Raw genomic sequence first — 22,898 nt, forward strand, 5'->3', positions numbered from 1 at the left:
ATATCAAATAAAAGAGAGTTTAAAGCAAAAAGTACTTCAAGAGATATTGATCACTATATGAAAATAAAACTTTCAAACCATCAGGAATCTAATCATTCTAAATGTGTATGTCCTTAATAATGTGACTTCAAAATTGAAAAATCAATCATTATCAGTGGAGATTTTAATACATCTCTCACAGAAGCTGCTAGGTTAAGCAGACTAAAAGAAAATCAACAATGAAAATAAATGTTACTTGCATCAACACAGATAAATTTCAGAAGCATAATAATGAGTAAAAAGCAAGTCACACAGAACATAGATTCGTGATTGCACAGGGCTATAGGCTGTGAGGAGGTATAGGGAGTGACTGCTAATGAGTACAGTGTTTCTTTGGGGAGTGATTAAAATGTTCTAAAATTAGACTCTGTCCGTGGTTGCACAAGTCTGAATACGCTAAAAACTATTAGACACTTTAAATAGGTGAATTTTGGAATACATGAATTGGATCACAATAAACCAGGGTTTTTTAATGTTATGGAAGAATATCCAAAGTATATTATCATTTTAATAAATTTTAAATGTATTATTGATGGTAATAAATATATGCACGAGATAACAATAAGCACAAAATCAAAGGCCTGTTGCTTCTCATCTCTGGGGGCAAGCCAGGACAGAGTTTTGGAAACAGGGCACACAGGGACCTGCAACAGTAATGCTCTTTTTCTGGTTGACTGCTGTCATAATTTTATTATTGCAGTTTAAACTTTATATATGTTACATTATGTTCTTTCATGTGTGTACTTTATTTCATAATTTTAAAATACTGATAATATAATTGGTTTCATATCAATTCTAATCATTATCTGACTACCCTCACAACTAACTGAGTTGGGGACTCAAATATCATTATCCCATTCTATAAATGAGGAAATGAACAAAGAAAACCCAGTTTAATGGGTTTCTACAGTCATTGAATGAAGCTATTGAGTTCTTATAGGAGTCAAAACTAACGCCCCATCTTCTGATTTTTGTGCAGTGCATTTTCCAGTACAACTGACATTCTGCTGTTTTGTTTTTCTTTAATTTTCATCTCTAGAAAAATTCTTTAGAGATAATAAAATAATTACAACAAAATAACTACCACTCATTGACTCCTTACTATGAGCAAAAAGCTCTACTCTCCTTATGTTACTTAATACTAAACAGCCCTGTGATGCTGGTATGACATCCTGAATTTACAAGTGAGGAAAAGGAAAAACAGAAATTTTTAGTTACTAAAGGGTATAAAACTGATAATTGGTTAAGAGGTGATTCTGGAAACCAGGCTTGAATTGCATTAAAATCAATATTTTTAATCACTGTAATAGATTATCTGCCTAAAATTCAATTCCAAAACCCACACTGCAAGTTCGGGAAGGTGCAAATAAAGTTAAACAAGCTCTTTGAAAATACATTACACGCAAATAATTGACAGTACATAGTAATAATACAGGAACTAGTATTCTAGAATCTGGAAGTTTTGGTTTGTCTTCTGTTTACTTGCCCTTAAGTAAATAATTTAGGCCCAAAAGAGAACGCTGACCACATCCGCTCCCTGGCACAGATGAGTATAGTTTCTAACATTTAATTTTACATGTCTTTTTTTTAACAGATGAACTTTCTGAGCATCATTTATATCGGTATAATCTCCAATGACTGGAATAAACGAACGGCTCAATTTGGGGCTTAAATTAATTTATTTTAAGTTGTAGTTTAATTACTATCCTCAAAGAAATGTCATGAATTAGAGCCTGAGGTTGGGAGAATCAGCCAGACAGGTGATGGGCTTTCAAGATTAGATGAAGCCACTGGGTTCAGCAAAACTCTGCTTAAGCTAAGGAATTTGTAAAACACTTATTTTTTTATAATGTGTTTTATTTTGAGCCATACAGGCTACATCATTCTACGGTATAGGTGATTTGGACAGAATATTTGGCTTCTCCCTAGGGTTTACTACTATCAATGAGAGAATGTGTTACCTGTCACGTCTAAGAGAGGGTAAGTACTATTACCATCATTGCATGTCTGAATATCAAGTTCAAACTTAGGCAAATTTTACTTGAATATTTGGGATTTAAGAGCATTTCCAATCATTGCTTTAAAAGAAGTTGTGAAGTGCACCAAAGGAATTACAACGTAGCAGTGATTTTCAACTGTATTTGGGGATATTGAAAAAGGGGAAAATTGTGTTTTCAAATGACCCATGATCCATATTCCCTTAAGTTCTCCTGCCTCTATGAGACTGTTCTGTCCACCTTAAGAATAAAGAGATAGATTATGATATGTCACACTTGCAAATAGTGTTTGTCAACAAAAAGATTGTGAATTTTATCCTTTGGAATTATTTTGTGATGATTTCAAGATGTTTTCAGAGGGGAGGATATAGCTCAAGTGGGAGAGCACATGCCTAGCATGCACAAGGTCCTGGGTTCAATCCCCAGTACCTCCTCTAAAAATAAATAAATAAACCTATTTACCTCCCTCTCAGAAAAAAAAAAAAAGAGGTAGTATTCACTTAAAAAAAAAGATGTCTTCAGAATCATCAGGCTTATTTAACCGTTCTGACATAATCAGATGGTAAAGAAAATATGTGAATATACAAGAGTTCAAATACTGTTTGTAAATAACAAACTTTAAAGGGAATGTTGATGTATTCTACTTCGGCGGCCTATGATAGTAATAAAGATATTAAAATTTCCGTTGAATTGTGTTTCACTAAGTACTACTTTATACAGAAAAAATAATTACCTTGGTAAAATGCCTAGAAAGTATGTGTACATGTTTGCTCTAGACTAATATGTATGCTTACTTTTATGTTATTGTTTCTTGATATATTTAACCTATTAGAAATTTTTATTAATTAATACATTTTAATTCTATTTGACTAGACTAGAATATTAAATGTAGATATATTAAAGGATTAATGATGAATAGGTGATAATTTTGCAACTCAGTGTAGAGTTAGAAAAAGAACAAAATATAAAATTTTGAAAACAGAAATTATATTCTTTTAAATATTTTATATAAAATATATTTGTGTAAAGCAATTATAGGACTAGAAGAGTATATGGGCAAGAGACATGACTTTAAGAAAAACACTTGATAGTCAGTACAGCCATGAAGAAAATCCTTGCCACTTTTAAGAGAATTAAAAACTTCATCATCTTGGAATATTCCAGGTCAAATTCAAGGTGGGTCATTCTTTGACATTTTAACAGGTACAAATTAAATCTGGTAATGGGTACATTTTACACAAAGTGATGTCTTCTGCAGTCAGACTACAATAAAGCTCTTTTTTGAGGGGAAAGAAAAAAAAAAAAAAAGATAAACACATGGGAATGCCTAAGAGAGAATGAAACGACATTGTGATATGATGAGATTTTGGTAATCAAGCCACACTCTCTGCCAGGACATTTTGTCTGAGGAATGAAGATAAGACTCAATTATACAGAAAAACTCAAGAATTATATTTTGACCACTTTCTTGAATTGGTTATTTGAGAATCAGGGAACCCTGTTTGCTTATTATAAAAGGCCTCCTGATCTAGGAATAAGGAGAACATATGAATTTTGTATTAATTAGCTTTATCTTCAGAGGCCACATGACACACCAAGCTTAAGCTGAAGAGGGCAGATCCACTGAGTGGCGGAGGTGAACAACTATGATGTATGTGATAACATCAGTAAATCCAAAGTTTTCATACTTTTAGGAGTAGACTTTTAACTCTTTTGCATAATGAAAAAGGACATGGGGCTCCCTAATGAATCCTTAAACATATCTGCTCTACTTAAGCCCAGTACCAAAAGGACTATAATTGTGCTAAAGATGTTCAGAGGCTGTGACTTCCTGGAGCAAAGTGATCTATTGCAATGGAGGCCTTTGAGGAAGTTACAAATCCTGTTAGATATGTACTGAGTGTATTGCAAAGTGAGTCTTAGAATTGTGAAAACTGCAAATAAGTCATATGCCGCTTTGAAAAATGAGTCAATGAAAAAGGACTGGAAGACCAGAATAAAGGGACCTTAAAAGACATCTAGCATTGGTTCTGTCAAGGGGATATGAAGAAACAAAGTCCCCTGGGAGAAAGTAAGAATCAAAAAAAAGAAGAGTTTGGGAAAGAGAGATTAATGCTTGGGAAAGAAAAGAAAGAAATCACATAAAGATCAGGAAAAGATCAAGAAAGATTATGGGTCTTAAAACAAAATCTACTTAATAATTGAGTATCTCATTACACTAAAGGTGACCTATAATGTCCTTGGGCCCCAGGCAAGAGCTCTGATCCCATGTTTTATAGGTCCCCATGTTATCATCTGCACACACACACAAACACACACACACACACACACGGACAGTTGTTTTGTCCCACACATAGGCAACTGTGCATTTGGATATTATGCTTAACACTGTCAGAGCATGACCACTGAGATACCACAGAAAATAATTCTCCAGGTCTCTGGCCCTATGACCTCAAAACAGGTCATTGTGTACAAATGCCATGAGGCTTTCAAGTTGTACTGCTGCAGATGTAAGAGAAAAACACGGTTACTAAGTGGGGAGAATTTGAGTAATGACATTGTTCAAGTAAGAAAAATGACAAATTTTCTTGTCAAATCTTTCCTCTCAGATAGCATGAAGAAATAAATTCCTGTGTAAAAAAATACTCACCTCGGTATTGCCAAGCATTCATTTTATTGTTTTGCTTGGTGTGCCGAATAATGTCTCTGGAGGTACTCTTGAATTGGGTTGATATTTACAACAGTTGCCCATGATGGCTGACAAACATTTAACAACATTAGACAATTTATTTATATTACTCTTAAACATGTATGTGCCTAGATCTAAACGTAGCTAGATGGACATTGAATACTAGAATTGACAATTTTTATAAAATATTTATTAATATTTCATATTATTTTAAACATAAAAGTTTTAGGTTTACTTAATTTTGATTTTACATTTTTATATTTGCTAATTATAGGTTGTAGTTTTCTTTTAATTTTAATTTATAATTTGAATACTTTCAAAGAATATATATATATATTTAATAGCATAGTAGTCAGAGTCCAGTCAGGAAAACAGAATACTCACCAGTTATTTTCACAGAAAGAATTTAACATAGAAAATATGTTAAATAGATTTTAAAGAACTAAAATGACAAACATATAACAGTGAATAGCGCAGAGATAGTTACCACTTAAATAAGCCACTACTCCTAGGATTGGAGGAACAAAGAGAAAAGATTGGGTGTTTAGAACCTAGAAGTTTTTGTGGAGTCCTATAGAGCTAGGACCTAAACCTTTAAAGCTAGTTCCTCAGGGGCTTAATTCCCTGGAATTAAGATATGAGAAGAGTACAGTAGAGGAGCTGGTATCTCTGAAGGGACACAGTGAGGTTTGTCAAAAACCAAATTCTGCATGCTGAATAAAACAAAGCACAAAGATGAGTTTATGTCAAGGCTTTTGACCTGCAATCTAGGAAACTCAAGTTTAAGGGAGCAATGAATTCCAAGTATCCCACAGACTAAGGGATTTAGGAGATATATTTGGAAGTTATTTGGTTTTTTCAGCTGATTGGTTGCCTAGTGGTCTTCTTTCTTATTTGGATCAGATTAGCTGAGCCAGGGGAATAAGGAAGTCCAGAGACGGCATCAACAGACTTGGCATTTGGGGGCTGGCTGGTCTTCTGTGCTGCTTTCTGAAAAGAGTTGTAAATTCCTGTAAGTTTAGTTTGTTTCCTTAATATGCCTGTGCTGACCATCTTCATTTTGTCCCTGATGTAAGTGACTGTATTTTAGTTTGATTCAATGGGTTGGTTCTGGAATGTGAAGTAAACAATAACAACAGCAGAGGAAACTGAAGCCAACAGCCACTACCAGGGTGCAGAACCATTGCCAGGGTGACTCTGACAGCAACAAGAATTAAAATCATAATGGACCTTAGTTCTTCCTCTTGCTTTCCAGTCTTCTCTAGTACCCCTATTGGAAGAACCTAATGGGGAGCCAGCTAACAGAGAAGAAATTGGCACTGCCAAGTCCTATACTCAGTGTAACAATGTAGTGTAGAGAAAGGTGGTATGAACCATGCAGGTTACCAAAAATTTAGTAACCTGCATGGTTCATACCCCTTGATTATTTATATTATCTTCTACATGTATTTGAACTTCCATATAACAAACAGCAACTTTTTTTTTTTTGGCCTACCAAAATAACATCTCTTCTTTAAACAAAACTCTCACTTTCTCCCCTAAAAGGAGAGACATGTGAACAATCATTGTTACTCAGTATATGTACTATGGTATATTCTGTGACAATCACAATATCCATCTCTGGGAATTATTAATACCTCCTTAAAAATCACTCAGATTTCTATCTGAATATTCTGTAACCTAAAGATTAAACTGCAAAATTAAACAATGCCAACCAGCCTTCTAGAAAACAATAAGGTGATACACACACATAAACAGCAAAGGATACTATACTTAGCGTTTAAATCTCTCATTCCAGTAATTAGCCATGAGAATATAGTTATCCTTCTTTCACTATTCATTTTATGCTACCTTTGTCCCTAGCCAGAACCTTGGCTAAATGGGGTTCTTTACCTGGTGAGGTGATCCCAAACTTCATTCCTAAATAGTATGAAGCCTCAGTGTTTCTACCTCTTTTTTTTCCCCTTGATACACTTTTCCATTAATTCTTACTATTTGATATGGAAATACTAAAATGTACCTCAGGAAATCCAGAAGGTTTGAGGCATAGTCCGCCATACAACCATTGTAAAGAGGATCCCAATTTCTTCTTGATTATTACCACATCCATTAGAATGACATCCACTCCGATTTTCTTTGCCTGTTGGTTCAAAGCCATGAAAATTCCAGAATGGCCACATAGGAGTCCAGTTCACTGGGCCTCTTTTCATAGCCCCTGGTGGAGGCATCCCTCCTTTAGAAACTAAGAACTCCAAAGCAACATAACTCCAAGTTGCAGGGAATGGAAGCAAACAAATTCTGTAAGTAGGTTGTAAGATGTAATACTAAGAAGAGCCACTTGCATATTTACCCTTGATTCCAAGACCAGTTCTGGCTACAGGAGTAAATATGATGAATTAGTCACTCATTCAAGCGCAGACTGAACCATTTTGGCTAGAAGTCCATTATTTCAGGGTATTGCTTTCCAATTGCTGCAATCATGTATTATTGAGAAGTAACAAACATGTGGAATATAATTTTAATTTTTTTGTATTTCTTGTTTAATATACATTTTTGATTAAAAATGTATTCAATTTTGAACTCTCTAAGTGAATTACTCTTTATTTTTTAAATCTTTAGTTGTTATGATTGATCTCAAGTCAGGATCATGATAGAAATAAAAGATATAAATGGAACTCAAAAATAGATGCTGAAAAGAAAAGATTATCTTCAGAGTTGGTCTGCTCAAATTTTTTAAATTCTAGTAATAAAAGTGAATAGACTTCTGTCAAATATGACATAAAGTCCATCAATGAGACATTACTAAATATTTAATTATGCTATAGTTACTAATCAAAATAATAAAAATAGCATCATAAAATTATGAAAATTTATCATCTAATTTTCAACTTGAATAAGTCAGCTGAAATCAGGCATATTACATTATTTACTGGATGATGTAATTAATGATCAAAACAATGAAAATAAAAAAAGAATTACTCATATCAAATTTACGATTCAGAAACAAGTACAACTCTACTTCCTGCTAGAATATTAAAAATTATATTTGTGAAGTTGGTAAAGTAGGCAGGAGAACAAAAAAATTCTTGATGATTTACTATGTTTATCAGGTGGTAATTCTGAAAAATAGCAATCACATCATCCTGAGAATGTGGTAATATTTCTAACAAAACATAATCATATTCAAATTTATTATCACCATTTTTCTTTCTATTACCCTGGTAGAATATTTTAATTTAACTTTATGCCAAAATTATTTCAAATGGAGAAAGAAACTGTAGAAATGGTCTTTTTCAGCATCTTTTTAAAAAACTGAGATAAGATGTGCATAACATAAAATTTAACATTCTATGTATTTTTAAATTTTATAGCTCAGTGGCGTTAAATGCATTCATGCTATTGTGCAACCATCATTATCAATCTCCAAAATGTTCTCATCACCCCAACTGAAACTCTGTACCCATTAAACAATAACTCCCTCTTCCTCTTTCCCTCCAGAGAAACATGTTTTTATATTATAAATCCAAAAACAAAGTATTTTTTCTTCTATTACATTTCTCACAACCAATCTTCAAGATCAACTTTGGACTTCATTTATGATTGGAAACATTTAAACTGGCAAATAAAAGAACAAAACAGGAAACATCACTTGTACAGAAATATACACATACAAGCAATTACTGGAACCAGAGGGAAAAAAGGGTGAGTAAACAGTAAGAAATCAACAGCATTCAACACAAACAAGTAATTGCCAATATAGAACATAGTAATGTTGTTCTTAAAATATTAATACTATTTCTTCAGTGTTTAGCTAAGCACAACAGTGTTTTGTGGCAATAGCAGTGCAGTATTTTTGGAAAAACTTGGAAAAACACTGGAAAATGACTAGCTTTAATAAAAATGATTTAGAAATATATTGGTATAATGACCAAATATAAAGACAGGTAAAAATATTAAAACAGGTTATTACTATCAAGTATTAATAATTTAGAATGATATTGCTAATGTAAAGGGCATTAAAGTGAGAGAATATCATACCTACAATAAAAAAGGAAATAGTACACAGTTCAACTAGTTTGTAAGGGGCAAAAATCTTGCTGAATAACTAACTAACAGTTATTGTATACAAACTATTGAACCACCAGATAAAAATATAGAAGTCAAAGAGATTTTCATTTGTTTTCTAACTTATGTAAAAAGGATATGTTTTGAATAAAATGAAGAACTGAGAAAACTAGCTTTCAATTTCAGGCATTGGTTTTAAAGATAATTGCATAGTAGTTCAAAGGAAATGGTCTACAAGCTGGAATTTTGGCAAAAAATGTAGATATATTCTAGGTGCCAAGCTTATAGTTGGAAATTGTCATGCAGAAACATGGTCTCAATTGTGCCAATGTCAGTAATGATCTTTGGAACAAGTCAAGATTATATGATGTTTTCCAGATTTGCCCAAAGGTGGAACAGCTTGGTGAAACATGTATCCTATTTGTTCTTACAGTACTCTCAGACGTACTAGGGAATGCTAACTAAATATTGTTAATGCCATTAAAATTAATTTAGGCAAGATAAAATTCATTAGCAGAATTAAAGAAATATACTAATGATCCTCAAATCAAATTGAATCATGTTTTCTGGTAGAAATGAAATTAATTTTTGACTTGAGCTACATGCAGGTATTTGTTATAAATAACTAATAATATTAATCATGATAGCAATAAGTTATAAAAACTAAGTTAAGCTTTATTATTTTACTTTAAATTTATAAAATATTTCTTTAGTTTTGAGAATTTTTCTCAAATTGAAACATTTTATGTAAGCTATGGCATTCCAATAAAATGTAAGGAAATTATGTCACATACAAATCCTGACTGTAATTTCTGTAGAGACTTTTCTATTACAGATCGAGATTTAATCTTAAGGTATATGTGGCCAAACTGAGCAATATGTTCTTATTTAATTCCTCTGCCATCATAGCATTGAAATATTTAAAAGAAAAATATCAACAAATATTGTGGAGATTTGTATAATACCTTAGCAGTAAAAACTGTGATGTGTATGTATAATACCTTAGCAGTAAAAACTGTGATGTGTAATGAACCATATGCTAAAGTTAAAATATTTTATAGTATTTTCTGTGGTTATGATAATTTATATTTGATTCCATCACAGTGCATGATTATAGTATCAAATTTATTATATGCTTCCTATTTTAAATATGGTTTTAATAATTACTTCTGCCTCAGCCGTGAGAAAATTCTCTAACTTGAAATCAATAAAATAAAACAATAAGAACTATAATGCTTCAAGAAGTGATTAACATAAAAAAATGAACATTTTAATTATAATAATCTAATCAGTGATTTTATTAAGATCAAGGCAAGAAAATTAAATTTCATGGAATAAATATATAAAATATATGAATTATACATGATTTTATTACTTACCCAGATGTCACCAGCCTATCAGCAGACCACACAGTAATGAACAATAATAGTTAAGTAAACTGTTTTCATTATTTTAGTTTCATTGATAAAAATAGTAATAGCACTACATTTGTCAGTAATTTTGTCATTATGAAGGTATACTTGCCAAGTTTAAGGGAACTAGAGAAGCATTCCCAAGAATCCCCGTGTAGCATTAAAAAATAATTACAATGGCTTTACTAGAATTTCAGGCCTTTTCCATCTCACCCACCTCACTCTTTCTTCTCTGTCTTAGCTTAGGGACAAGTGGGAGGAAGAAGGTGGAAGTAGACCAAAGCCAGCAAACCAAACAACAAACACACAGGCCATTGAGTTCAATTTTGGAGACTGGAGTATTATCACAGTTTTCAGATTATTACAAGCATTGAAACCAGCAAATGCAAATGAAATAGCTGATGTTGGTCATTTTCTGGAATTCTACCAGAAAGCAGTCTCAATGTGGCCCAGAAAAGCTCCAAGGCCAGGGGTTAGGGAACACTCAGAACAAGTTCCTAGAACTCTCTAATAAGTAATTGATGGAGATAGTTAAAATTTTAAATTAATAAGAAATGTGAGAAAGGAAAATGAGAGAGGCAAAATTACATCATTATAAATGTGACTAATTATATAACATTTAGTCTGTGTGACTCCAGTTTAGGACATTTTTCAAATAACAGTCACTGCTCAATAGAGAAGTGTAAAATGGGATTATCATCCTATGAGCTCTTGATGGAATCAGGGAGCCTCTGGCCCATGGGACAGTAGAATTTGTTTTCTGAGGCCAGAACTCATCTCAGGAATAAACAGATACCTGGGCTTCTGAGCTTCACTCTTGTGCACTGGGTACCCACATCTGTGCCAAGTTTAACATTTTATTTCCAGATTATGTTTTCATAGAACTGCATGTATTTAATCTTTTTTGTAAAAGCTGTTTTGTCAGGATAAAATAAACTCTCCCTTAGAGTTTCTGTGGTTTACTTAAAAAAGTATTAAGGAAATCATTATGTATTCAGAAACTGCACAGTGAAAAAAGGAGTTTTCATCTGGAAACAGAGTTCCATTGTTATATTTATGGAAGTCCTTCTCCTATGAGCATGTGGTTTGTAACAATTATGTGGTCTGGCTGGCCCTCTGAGTATTCACCGATGTTAGTTTGTTCTCCATTTCCTTCTTTTGCATGGGCCGAGGACATACATTCAACAATTAAATCTTCCAAATGCTAGTGAAAATTACACAACTTGAGGATGCTTGGTATTCAGATTTGCTGGAGAACTAGCTGGTCTTTGAATAATTAAACCAAAGTTAGTCAACTCACATTCTTTGCTATTATTTTCTTTTCCTATTTCAGGTATAAGTCTCCTTGTCTGGGAGAAGTTTTGTTGTTGTTGTTAGGGTTTTTTTTGGTTTTGTTTTTTTCACTTATGCATATGTTTCATTTAGTGAGAATTAAGAGTAGATAGACTTTTTAAGAGTTCAGTAAAATTTTTTCCTTCTACTGTTTGGGGGATAGGGCATTCTTCTTGCTTTTTAGGACAAATTTCCATTTTTGTTTCATGGAAGAAGGCTGTTAGCACCAAAAGCGGGCTCTTGTGACCCAGTGGGGTGGATGTCAACTATTAAAAGGCAAATACATTAAAAAGGTCATATGCCTTCAATGAGTTATTATGAAAGATTTGTATCTTTGGATTTTTTTTCCTGAAGACATTGTCTCTTATTCTGAAAGAAAAGTCAAATGGAACATCAATTTTCCTCTTTTAGACAATGCCAAATATAAAGTATTGTCAGCCTGAGGGAGGCTGATGTGGGTTTCGAGGAGGTGAGCGGCCCAAACGAAAAAATGCATGAGGAGTTGCCATACTGCCGGACAGACTTCAGCCAGAGACACCATGGGGTTAACAACACTTTATTGCCACAGGAAGGTGCACGCCTATGATGCACCTGCCCTGCTTTTATCTGTTTTCCTGTCAGCACATGCGCGGTCTGAGTTTCTTTGTTCATTAGGCTTACAGAATATCTCTAGCACATGCTTACTTCTATTTTCTTTGTTCTAAATCTTATATAATTGACGCATGTGTGGAGTAATTATTTACTGCATACTACAAACATGCTCTGTAGTCGTGGCCTTGGGTCCCACAGCCTTAACTTATCTCAAGGCTCTGGCTGTGGCCTTGGGTCCCACGGCCTTAACTCATCTCAAGGCCAGCTCACATTTTACCCCTTAGGTCATGGGGACCTTAGCCCACAGGGCGGAGCATTGTGCCCAAAGACCACAACAACAATACAGAGTACAGCATCCTACTAATACGCAGACAGCAACAATAGCCAGGACAGTTAGGCTCCATCTCTAGGAGGACATCAAGGATGACCACCAATTCTTAAGGGGGTCTTGCGTTATATAATCTATACGATCCAATTCCTGATCTATTTCATGCAGTGCCTTAGCTATTTCCTTCTGGTGATGTGGTATATAGATACAACATTCAATATGTAACATAGCATATGTGCCACCCTGGCTTACAGTGAGAATATCTAATGCCATGCTGTTTTGTAAGACTATCTTTCGCATCTGGGTAGTCTCGTCTAACAATTTCTCTATAGCTCTTCTAGTAACATTTAGTACAGCTGATATGTGCTGAGCCAAAGCTTCTACCTGCAATTCTACATTGATGGTCCCAGCACCAGGCAGGAACAGGGCCATGGGATAAAACCATCAAGCTGCACGCTTCCCCCAGTGCCACCGGGTGTGCAGTGGGTTCCAGTTTGTGGGGCTCTCTGTTAAAGTGGGCCGGATATGTCCGGGCAAGTAAGCTTTACCCCGAGTACAGCACCCTGCCCATTTAGTTGGGAGATAAGACCATCTGTGGGTGCCGTATACCCACAGATACCCTGGTGGCAGGAAATCAGTGGGTTTTGTTCCAATTAGAGGTCGTCCATCCCACCAGGTGGAGGCATTTACATTATAAGTAATTTTGGCACATAGCTCTTCTGGGAGCCACCCCATTGTGCGATTTGGAGCCTCGTGTTCAAATCGCTGTTCCATACAGAGGGGGCTTAAATTTCTCACTTTTACATGAACACTATTCATTTATTCCCACCCATTACATACCGTCTTTCTAATTGGGTGGGGGGGCGACTGCCCTGCTCATGTGGGAGTATTTCTTCAATAGTCTGCTGCCGCAAGTCCCAGGGCGATCTCGCTGTCCTGTTGGCATTCCATCGAATCAAGGTGCTCCAATTAGCTCTGGACGCGGGGTGGAGGTGCCATGGCAGTTCAGTATCTATGGGAAGTTCAGTATAGACCCAACAGTGAGAGATGTTGTGGTCTCACGCGAATGTGTGTGCCCAGGAGAACATGGTATTTGCTGTTACCCTGGATGGAAGGACAGAGCAGAGGTGGACACCATGATTGGTAAATTTCTCCCTTCTGGGAGGATGCAAGCCACTTTCTCATCCTGTGAGAGTACAGTGGCAGGAAGTGCTGTTCACCCTGGGCGGTGGTACCATACCAACCTGCCCACACTAGATTGGTTACATTCTGGGAGAGCTTCAGGAGCTATCAGTGGAATTGCCCAAAGCCGTAGGGCTTCTGCTCCTTTAAGTAGGGACATTCCTGTTTTCCTTAGAGTAACCTGCATATCAAAAGGTCATGCCCTCACTCTTGGGGTTACCTGCAGGGCTTTCTCTAGCCCATTGCCCCATGGTTCCAAAAGGGCTAGCCAGGGGCCTTCAGTCTGGACCTGATTCTTCTATGTCTAGGTGTCCTGTTTTCCTGAGTTTAATACCCTGGGGGCATGTAATATTAACGTATGCCCCATTATTGAGACATCGGAGGCATCCTGCACAGGCCCAACTTTGAGCCTCTGAATAGTCCCTTGCAATAATTTTTCCAGTGGGCTCATACCTGTATGGCGAGGTTGTTCATTCAAAAGATGTACCGCCTGCGGCAAGACATTGTTCCAGCCTCGCCCTTGTGGTTTGAGAGCCCTCAGTTTGTCCTTTAATAGGCCATTGTACCGTTCAATCATTCCTGCTGCTTGAGGACGGTAAGGCACATGCAATATCCAATTAATATCATTTTCTTTGGCCCATTCTTGGGTCTGTTGGGCAGTGAAAGGGGTCCCTCTATCATTTTGTATTTCTAAGGGAGTCCCATAGAAGGCCTGTAAAACTTCCAGTGCTCTAATAGTAGAGTCTTGTGTAGCTCAGGGCACATGGTGAGCAAAACCTAGACCAGTAGCGGTGTCTACCACTGTCAGCAGGTACCGCAAGCCCGTACTCGGAGCAAAGGGGCCTATGTAATCTATTTGCCATACCTGCAATGGCTGAATTCCCCATGCAATCTTCCCCATCTGTTGGGGTCATTGCCGCCGGTGTGGGTGGTACTTAGCATACCATGGACATTGCCGCATGGCATCTTTGGCTTCACTGTGGCTCAGGTGCAGGCCCCACCGGTCGGCTACCTGCCTCATTGTGTATGAGCCAACATGACCAAGTTTCTTATGGAGCCAGGGACCTATATTGGGTCCTGGGACCATAGTCTGTACAGGGTGGAGTTGGGCTAGCGCATCAGCAGCATCATTGCCCAGTGCCAGGGCTGGGTGGTGCCCTGGTACGTGGTAAACAGTATATTGGCCTTCTTGGCCTTTTTCCTATAACTGTTTCCACATCTGTTGTCCCCATAGGGGCCAGTGCCCAATCATCCAGTCTTGCAGGTCCCATTGGGGTATCCACAGTGTAAGGCCTCGATATATGGCCCAGCTATCTGTACAAATCTGCAAGGGGCTGGGTTCATTCGTCAACACCAGCCATACTGCCCGTAACTCAGCCCATTGGCTGGATTGGCCTTCTCTGGTCTCATACCAGAAGGCTTCAGTGGCAGGGTGCAGTGCTATTGCAACCCAAGTGGACGGACTGCCCTTACAAGATCCATTAGTATACCAAGCAGTTCCTGGGGGTGGCCCTTTCCCTTCATGAAAGGGACTGGGCACAGGGTCCACCCCTTGTTGTGGGAGCATCTGTACATCAGGCGCAACAAATTTCATAGGCCCTAACACCTGCTGCAACTCTGCAGCCAAGGGGCTAATGGTGTACTGGGCTCTCTGTTCCAAATAAGCATCCTACTTCGTCAGAGTTGGGGTTTGGGCAGTTCCCGATCAGGGTTGCTTTGCCCATGTCTGTACCCATCCTGCAATAGGGTATGTTGTCTGCACTTGGACCTCTTGCTTCCCCGTCAGAGGTTCAATGGCAATCAAGGATACATAAGTTGCTAGCAACTGTTTCTCAGAGAATAACGACATTTAGCCCCTTTCCACAACTGAGACCGGAATCTTATGGGCACTTTCTGCTGCCCATGTTTCTGTCATAAGCCCCAGCCATATCCATCATTGTCCACATGAACTGTCAACCAGAAAGGAAGGTCTGGATCTATAGTGCGCAGTGCTTGCGCTTGGGCCATTGCCCTCAACAAATGCACATTCGGTCTCATCAGACCAATTCTAGGCTTCTCCCTTTTTAATCAGTTTATACAGTGGTTTGGCTATTTGGGCCAAATGAGGAATAAGCACCTGCCAGTATCCCAGAAGACCTAAATAAGTCTGTAACTGTTTAACTGTTTCAGGGCAGGAATATGCCTGGATTTTGTCTATTACTGCTTCAGGCAGCACTTTTGTCTTACCCGATCAGACAACACCCAAGAGTTTGACAGAATAGCCAGGTCCTTGCACTTTGTCCTCGTTCACGGTCCACCTCCAGCCCGCCAGGGCTTCTCGCAGCGCTGTGGCACTGGTTTCCAAATCTGAAAGAGAATCAGAGGTTAGCATTATGTCATCAATATAATGGAACCAGCGAACGGTATCTGGTTTTCTCCACGTAGCCAGGTCCTGGGCCACCAGGCCATGACACAGTGTGGGGCTGTGCAGATATCCCTGTGGCAACACAACAAATGTCCATTGTCTGCCTCCCCAGGTGAAGGCAAACTGTTCTTGGCTCTCAGGGGCTATGTCTATCGAGAAGACTGCATTAGCCAGTTCAACCACATAGTGACAAGTACCCAGTTCATGAGACAGCCAGTCCATCAAATCTGTTATATTCGGTACAGCTGCATGCATGGGGGGAGTGACTTTATTTAGTTCCCGATAGTCCACTGTCATCCTCTAGGAGACATCTGGCTTCCGCACTGGCCATACTGGAGAGTTATATGGGCTATGCGTAGCCCGAATTATACTGGCTTCCTCAAGCTTCAGGATAGTCTGTCCTATTTCCTCATGGCCACCAGGCAATCGATATTGCTGGATATTCACCACTCATGTGGCCTGTGGCAAAATCAAAGGTGCATGATGAGGATGCCCCTGTATAATTGTTTTCATCATGTGGACTCTGAGGCGAAATTGCCCTTGAGTGGTCTGTATTTGCAATCCTTGCAAAATGTTTATCCCCAGAATGTATTCAGCATATACTGGGGTATATGCACCTCATATGCAGCAGGGGGCAGATGGCCAATGCCCAAAATTAGAGTCACTCGTTTAACATACATTTGCTTGTTTCCATATCCTTCTATATCAACCCATGGTCCCTGAAAACGCTCCGGATTTCCATGCACCAATGTAATTTCAGCTCCTGTGTCTACTAGTGCCAGCACTCGCTGTTTATTCATGGGGGACCAGTGAATAGTCAGTTCAACATGTGGCCACCGGTCACCAGGGTGCCCCACGTCCCGAACACCTTGGTTTTCCTCCTAGTCTGGGAGGAAATCAGCAAAGGCCACCTCTTGGGCCTGATGGGAGGTTGGCAATGGAGTGTATTGTTGCTCAGGCCGTAATTTCTTCCATAAAGCCATCAGCACCTCCAATGGCTGGCCATCTAATTTCACACAGTCCAGGCCAGCTGCCAGTAAATCATATCATATCTGACAGTGATCTAGCTTTTGAGGCCCTCCTAAAATTGGAGCATTCCCCTTTTTCCTCCTCTGTGTGGACTTTCCTTTCTGCGTCACTGCATGGGAGGAGAGGGTCTTGGATTCACCTTGAGTCTTGGCAGTATGTACCCCCTTTCAGTGCACCTCTATGTCCCCGAGATGAGCTAGAGCCTCAGTTACTTCATGAATGGGGCGGTCTACATATGGTGCTAGTAGCGCCGCCATAGTCCCAAACGTTCCCGTTGGGCCATTAGCCAAAATCAAATCTTTCATTCGAGCTGTTAGGAGCTCATCATCTGGACTACGGAAATGCAAAGAAAACATCATCTGGCTCATGCCCATTTCCTGGACAACTTGTGCTAAGTCCAAATACGTGGTCCATTTACTCATGTGTTCAGGCAAATCCCCTGCATTTTCCCACATAGTGCGTACAGCAGCCATTAACCAGCTTATCAGCGTATGGTTGCCAGCATCAGCATTTGACTGGGGAATAGTTTGCAGTCTCTGCCGCAGTGAGGGGACAGTTGTTATGTTGGCCAGCTGGCCCATCTCCTTCGGAGATAGCTCGGTCTGGTCAGCCTTATCATCCCAAAGGCGCAGTAGCCATGTGGGGATTGACTCACCCATACACTGCTTGCATTGCTTTGCCAGGTCTCTCAATTCCATTGATGTGTAGGATGTATAGGTGGTTTGTCATGTCACTCACCGTGGCCCTGCAGGAATTCCCCCCTGAGCCATGGGCTCCTCCATTTCTATCCGCTGACTCACCATTGGCCGTAGATGCAGTGGAATGGGGGGAGGGGTCGGGCTTATTGTTCCCAGGGGTGGTGGGACTGGAGCTACACAGGCATAGTTGCTCTCAGAGGCAGCGGAGTTAGGACCACGTAGACATCTTTCTGCTGTGCTGGGTCTCTGCTTAAGTTCCTCTTCTTTGCATTGCAACTCCTCCACTTGCATCTGTAAATCTCTCATGTCTTGGCTAGCATGCTGTAAAACAGATAAGAACATCCAGACCACCCTCCTGGCTGCCTCTTGGTGGGCTAATGGGACATTATTTTCTAACAGCTCCAACGCCCTATGGATGTCATCTGGCCGGGTCGCCATTGTGTCCCAATCCTCAGGTTGAGCCTACGTCAGCAAATAGGCTGCCATTGGGTACCATACAGAGGTAGGGGGCCAGTTTGCTTCCATTAGAGCATTCCCGTCAGGGGCGGGGGGTTTAGAGGGGGCGTTCACCTCATCCTGCCGACTACGCCAGGTGTCAGCCGAGGGAGGCTGATGTGGGGTTCTAGGAGATGCGGCCCAAACGAAACAATGCACGAGGAGTTGCCATACTGCCGGACAGACTTCAGCCAGAGACACCATGGGGTTAACAACACTTTTTTGCACAGGAAGGTGTGTGCCTATGATGCACCTGTCCTGCTTTTATCTGTTTTCTGTCAGCACATGCGCGGTCTGAGTTTCTTTGTTCATTAGGCTTACAGAGTATCTCTAGCACATGCGTACTTCTATTTTCTTTGTTCTAAATCTTATATAATTGATGCATGCGTGGAGCAATTATTTACTGCATACCACAAACACGCTCTGTAGTCGTGGCCTTAGGTCCCACAGCCTTAACTTATCTCAAGGCTCTGGCTGTGGCCTTGGATGCCATGGCCTTAACTCATCTCAAGGCCAGCTCACAAGTATGTTTTCCAATTCATTATATTTTTAAAAGACTGCAAAAGTATATGGCATAAAGAACTGAGAAACCTATCACTCCTTAGTTCAAAGTTTCTTGTCTGATGATCCTACCTGAGGTAAGCTTTTCTAAGGTGAAGATGTGCTTCAGCTCTGGGTAACTTGTAACTAATACTGAACACAAAATCCCAGGAAGTAATGTGGCTTTTACAATCCATCAAAAAGAAAAAGCTGGATGCTTGCACTAAAATAGTCAATGCTTATGATACAATTCACTCTGAACATCTAGAAAGAAAGGGAGGGAAAGTGGGAAGAAGGGAAGAAAGAAGGAAAGAAGAGAGGGACAGGAGAAAGAAATTAATCTTGATTTGGAGTCCCATGTAATGGGATTATGATATTGTAAAGTAAATGTACAGAGTAATTAAGACTTTGGCAATTTGATTTTTTTGCAGAGCTAGGTGACATTTAAAAGCTTACATGTAAATTGTTACATGTAAATTTTCTGGATGGGAGTTTTTATGTTCTATCTCTGAACACATTTTTCCCCAGAAATTCTAATATGACTTCAATTTTGTCCTCTAAGAGCCTCTAAGCAACTGAAGTTAGGTGAAAGTTTTGTTAGGAAAACCTCAATAGCTCAGATACCTTCATTACTCACCTGGAAATATTAGCTTAATTTTGCATAAAACAGAGTTTGGACTAGGATTAGCTTAGCCTAGTAAGATTTGATGCTTTAGATATTGGTAGGAAAACTTGGGATTTTTCTTTTTTTTAAGTCTATAGTCAAACTATAGTCCTTTGTACTATTCAGAAGAAAAGGGCAAAGACACAGACATAAAAATTAAAATGATATTACAAGGGAAAGAAAGGAAGGGAGTGGTTCCATAGTGATGCTAAAAGATACAAGGTTTTCAAAATAGAGAAATAAGCATTCCTAAAATTACTTTTGGAAAAAGGAGAAAGGACAACCCTAATGCATTCAGTAGAATAACACAAGTGTATAAAGTAGGGGCTCTTTTGTCAGTACCAGGCCTTATGTCCTTACAGTTGGGAACCAGGTTGGGGATTTATTTTTCTTTTCAGACAGCTGGAATTTGACTCTGATAAGGCGGACAGAAATGATCATGAGAATCAGCACTCTTCTCAGGGCACTTTCCAAATGTATAACTGAAGCAGGAATGGAGGAACAAGAAAAAGCAGAAAAGCATTTTCACCGCACTATTACCATGAAGGCTCTACTCATATATTCTATTTGTAAATCATGTTTCATGTAATCTTCAAAAAGCCAATCATAAAATGACTAATACACAAGAGATGGTCTCTTACAGCTTAAGTAGATGATACCTAAAACTCTGGACAGCACTATAATTTAAACACATGGATTGGGGAGCAGCTTCTAGCATTAGAATGTTAAATTTAGCAGGATGTTTAATATATGCATGATGCCTTAATCAACCAATCATACTGAAACAATACTAAAGAAGAAACTGCAGAACTTGTAAGCATCAACTAAAATGTATCACATTAAGGAATTTCCTTTTCTCTTCTTCCTGTATACCAACACATTCAAACAGTTCTGGGTGGTCTCACCCAGTGGCCAATATGTTATGTCTATAGAGGGCAGCTATACCCAGATCTTGTTTCACCTATACTGTTATTTCCTTACTTGCACCATCCTCCATTAAAGTGAACTAGGTCTTCAAGGAAGGTGTTTGAAAAGAGATTTGGAGGTAGTAAAAGAGGAAGAAAGGGGCAGAAAATTCCGGTTGCTCTCATACATATGAAAAAATAATAGAAAACCAAGAATCCAGGATATAGTAACTCCCCTGACAGGACATGATATATAGAGGATTTAAAATAAACAGCACAGTAATTATAATTCTGTAATAAATAGAAATTGTTACATAATTATTTTTGAAATTATTTGGAATATGTTGAGTCTACCAGAAGAGATATGTGCATACACACACACACACACAGTATGTATGGAAATTTAGTATATACATAATTTTCAATGTTTTTATTCAAAAGTTTATATATACTAATCAAAACAAACTGTTCATTTTTTCAACAAATGTTATTGCTTTCCTGCTAAATACCAGGCACTGTTCTACTGGTGATATAACAATATACAGTCATAAAATCCTTCCCTCATCAAACTAACATTCCATTATAGATTTTATTTTCTGGTTTTGGTCAACACTCATCCTACAAGTCAAAATTCGTAAATAGAAGTAGAAGGGAAATAAAATTGAGTGTCTTCAAAATCATATAGTTGTAAGTATAGTCTACTCATTTTAAGTTAGGGAACAAAAGTGCATAAATATTAGGACATAGAAGAATCATTTAATATTGAAGCCAGTTAATTTCAGTTTCTGATAAAATTCAGCATGGTTCCAAGCAGTAGTAATTTGCAGATCACTGGCCATATCCGTCTTAAGAGTTCTAGGGAGAATAGCCCCAGTAAAGCTAATCAGAAAGCTGTGTGTTTTTAAGAGTTGATTTTGGCTCTATCTACAAGTTGACCTCTAATACCCTGAGTGATTCTCTACTAACATAACCACAGCTGTCAGCCTTTAAGACCAATTCACTTAACATTATGTATATGAAAAGACAACCATCAAAAGAAGTCTAATTCTACAACCAAAATACAAACTGGATCTCTCTTTAGGAAACTAATTAAAATTTAACCAAAATTAATTTGGGGTTATTGAACAGAAAGGACCCGAGGATTCCACTCAGCTGTCTATCTGCCTTGGTTACTACTATAAGCAAATGTGGACTTAATGATAACCATTTGGGGATTGCATGATATTAAAAGAGGAGGCAATAAAACATGGATTTTATGACAGTCTTTTTGATTCTCAAGTAGGGATCAATCAGGTCCTGACCACAAATGTGAATCCCAAAAAGTCATTCCATGAGGCTTTCTGCATTATATTTTCTGCGTCTCATCCTTGTTGCCACCTGTTTACCTTTTTATGTGGAAGGCCACCAGGGAGTGGAGATGGGAGAGCCTGGGACTTCTCAAAGGTTAAAGGCTTAGATAACTCATTTACATGAATATATGAAACCTCTAGACTCTCCAAACTTAAGCCTCATGAGGCATTTGTTTTCTGCTTGTGAATATAAAATAATGACAACAGCAAAGTCAATAACACCAAAGCCACAGAATTTAAGAGAATATGACAGGTCTCTCTGACTGAAATATATTAAGATATCCCAGCTAAATACAAATCCTATTTTCAATGATATACATATAGAGAGGCTACTTTTCATAATATGCAGATCTTATCTTTAATACCTCTCTTTTAATTTTTCTCATTCTACTATCACTAGAGATAAGCTGATCTCCATATTTTATATGTATATAAATATATATATAATTATATATGCATAATTTATATACACACATGCAAAACTTGTGTATGAAAATTATTGCCACTCTTGAGCCTTATCTTTCCCACGTCAAATAAATTCATTGTCTCTTACAATCTTTTAATCATTTTTATCCCTCATATTTTGTCAACAGGTTAATTCACCAAAATTTGTATTTGGAAATACTTAATTCTGATATAAAATTTTTTCAGAGAGAAATGTGTTTCATATTTGAGTTAAAATTTGCCCTAGTTTAATGTTATAAAAACTGTATCTGCTCCATTTCACCTTAATTTTTCTACCTTTTAAATTTTCTTTAATATTGCTAGCACTTCTACTCAGACTGAAAACTTCCAAGTTTTTAAATGGTGCCTTGCATCTAATCCTCCCTTCTTTCCTTTCCATTTGCCCCAAACTTCAATCTGTATCTCATTAACTAAATCTTATGTAAAATCTTCCCTCTAAATTCCTTCCCAAGCTTCATCCTGACCCCAGTTTTTGGACTTCCATAATGTGATTTACATTCTTGCTCATCCTCTTGTCTGCACAATTCTCTGTGATTGCTTATCTCTGAGGTGGGATTTAGTTGTTTAATCCAACCTGCTTATCCTTTTCTGCAACAAAACTCCTAGTCAATCCCTGCATGGTTTACATCTCAAAGACAGCTTTCAGATCCTCTGATTCTTAGGAATTAAGCAGGAAACATTTGGGCTTGACCCTCAGCTGACATAACAAAGTAG

Source organism: Camelus bactrianus, chromosome 2 (genome assembly GCF_048773025.1).
Source record: "Camelus bactrianus isolate YW-2024 breed Bactrian camel chromosome 2, ASM4877302v1, whole genome shotgun sequence".
Taxonomy (NCBI): Eukaryota; Metazoa; Chordata; class Mammalia; order Artiodactyla; family Camelidae; genus Camelus; species Camelus bactrianus.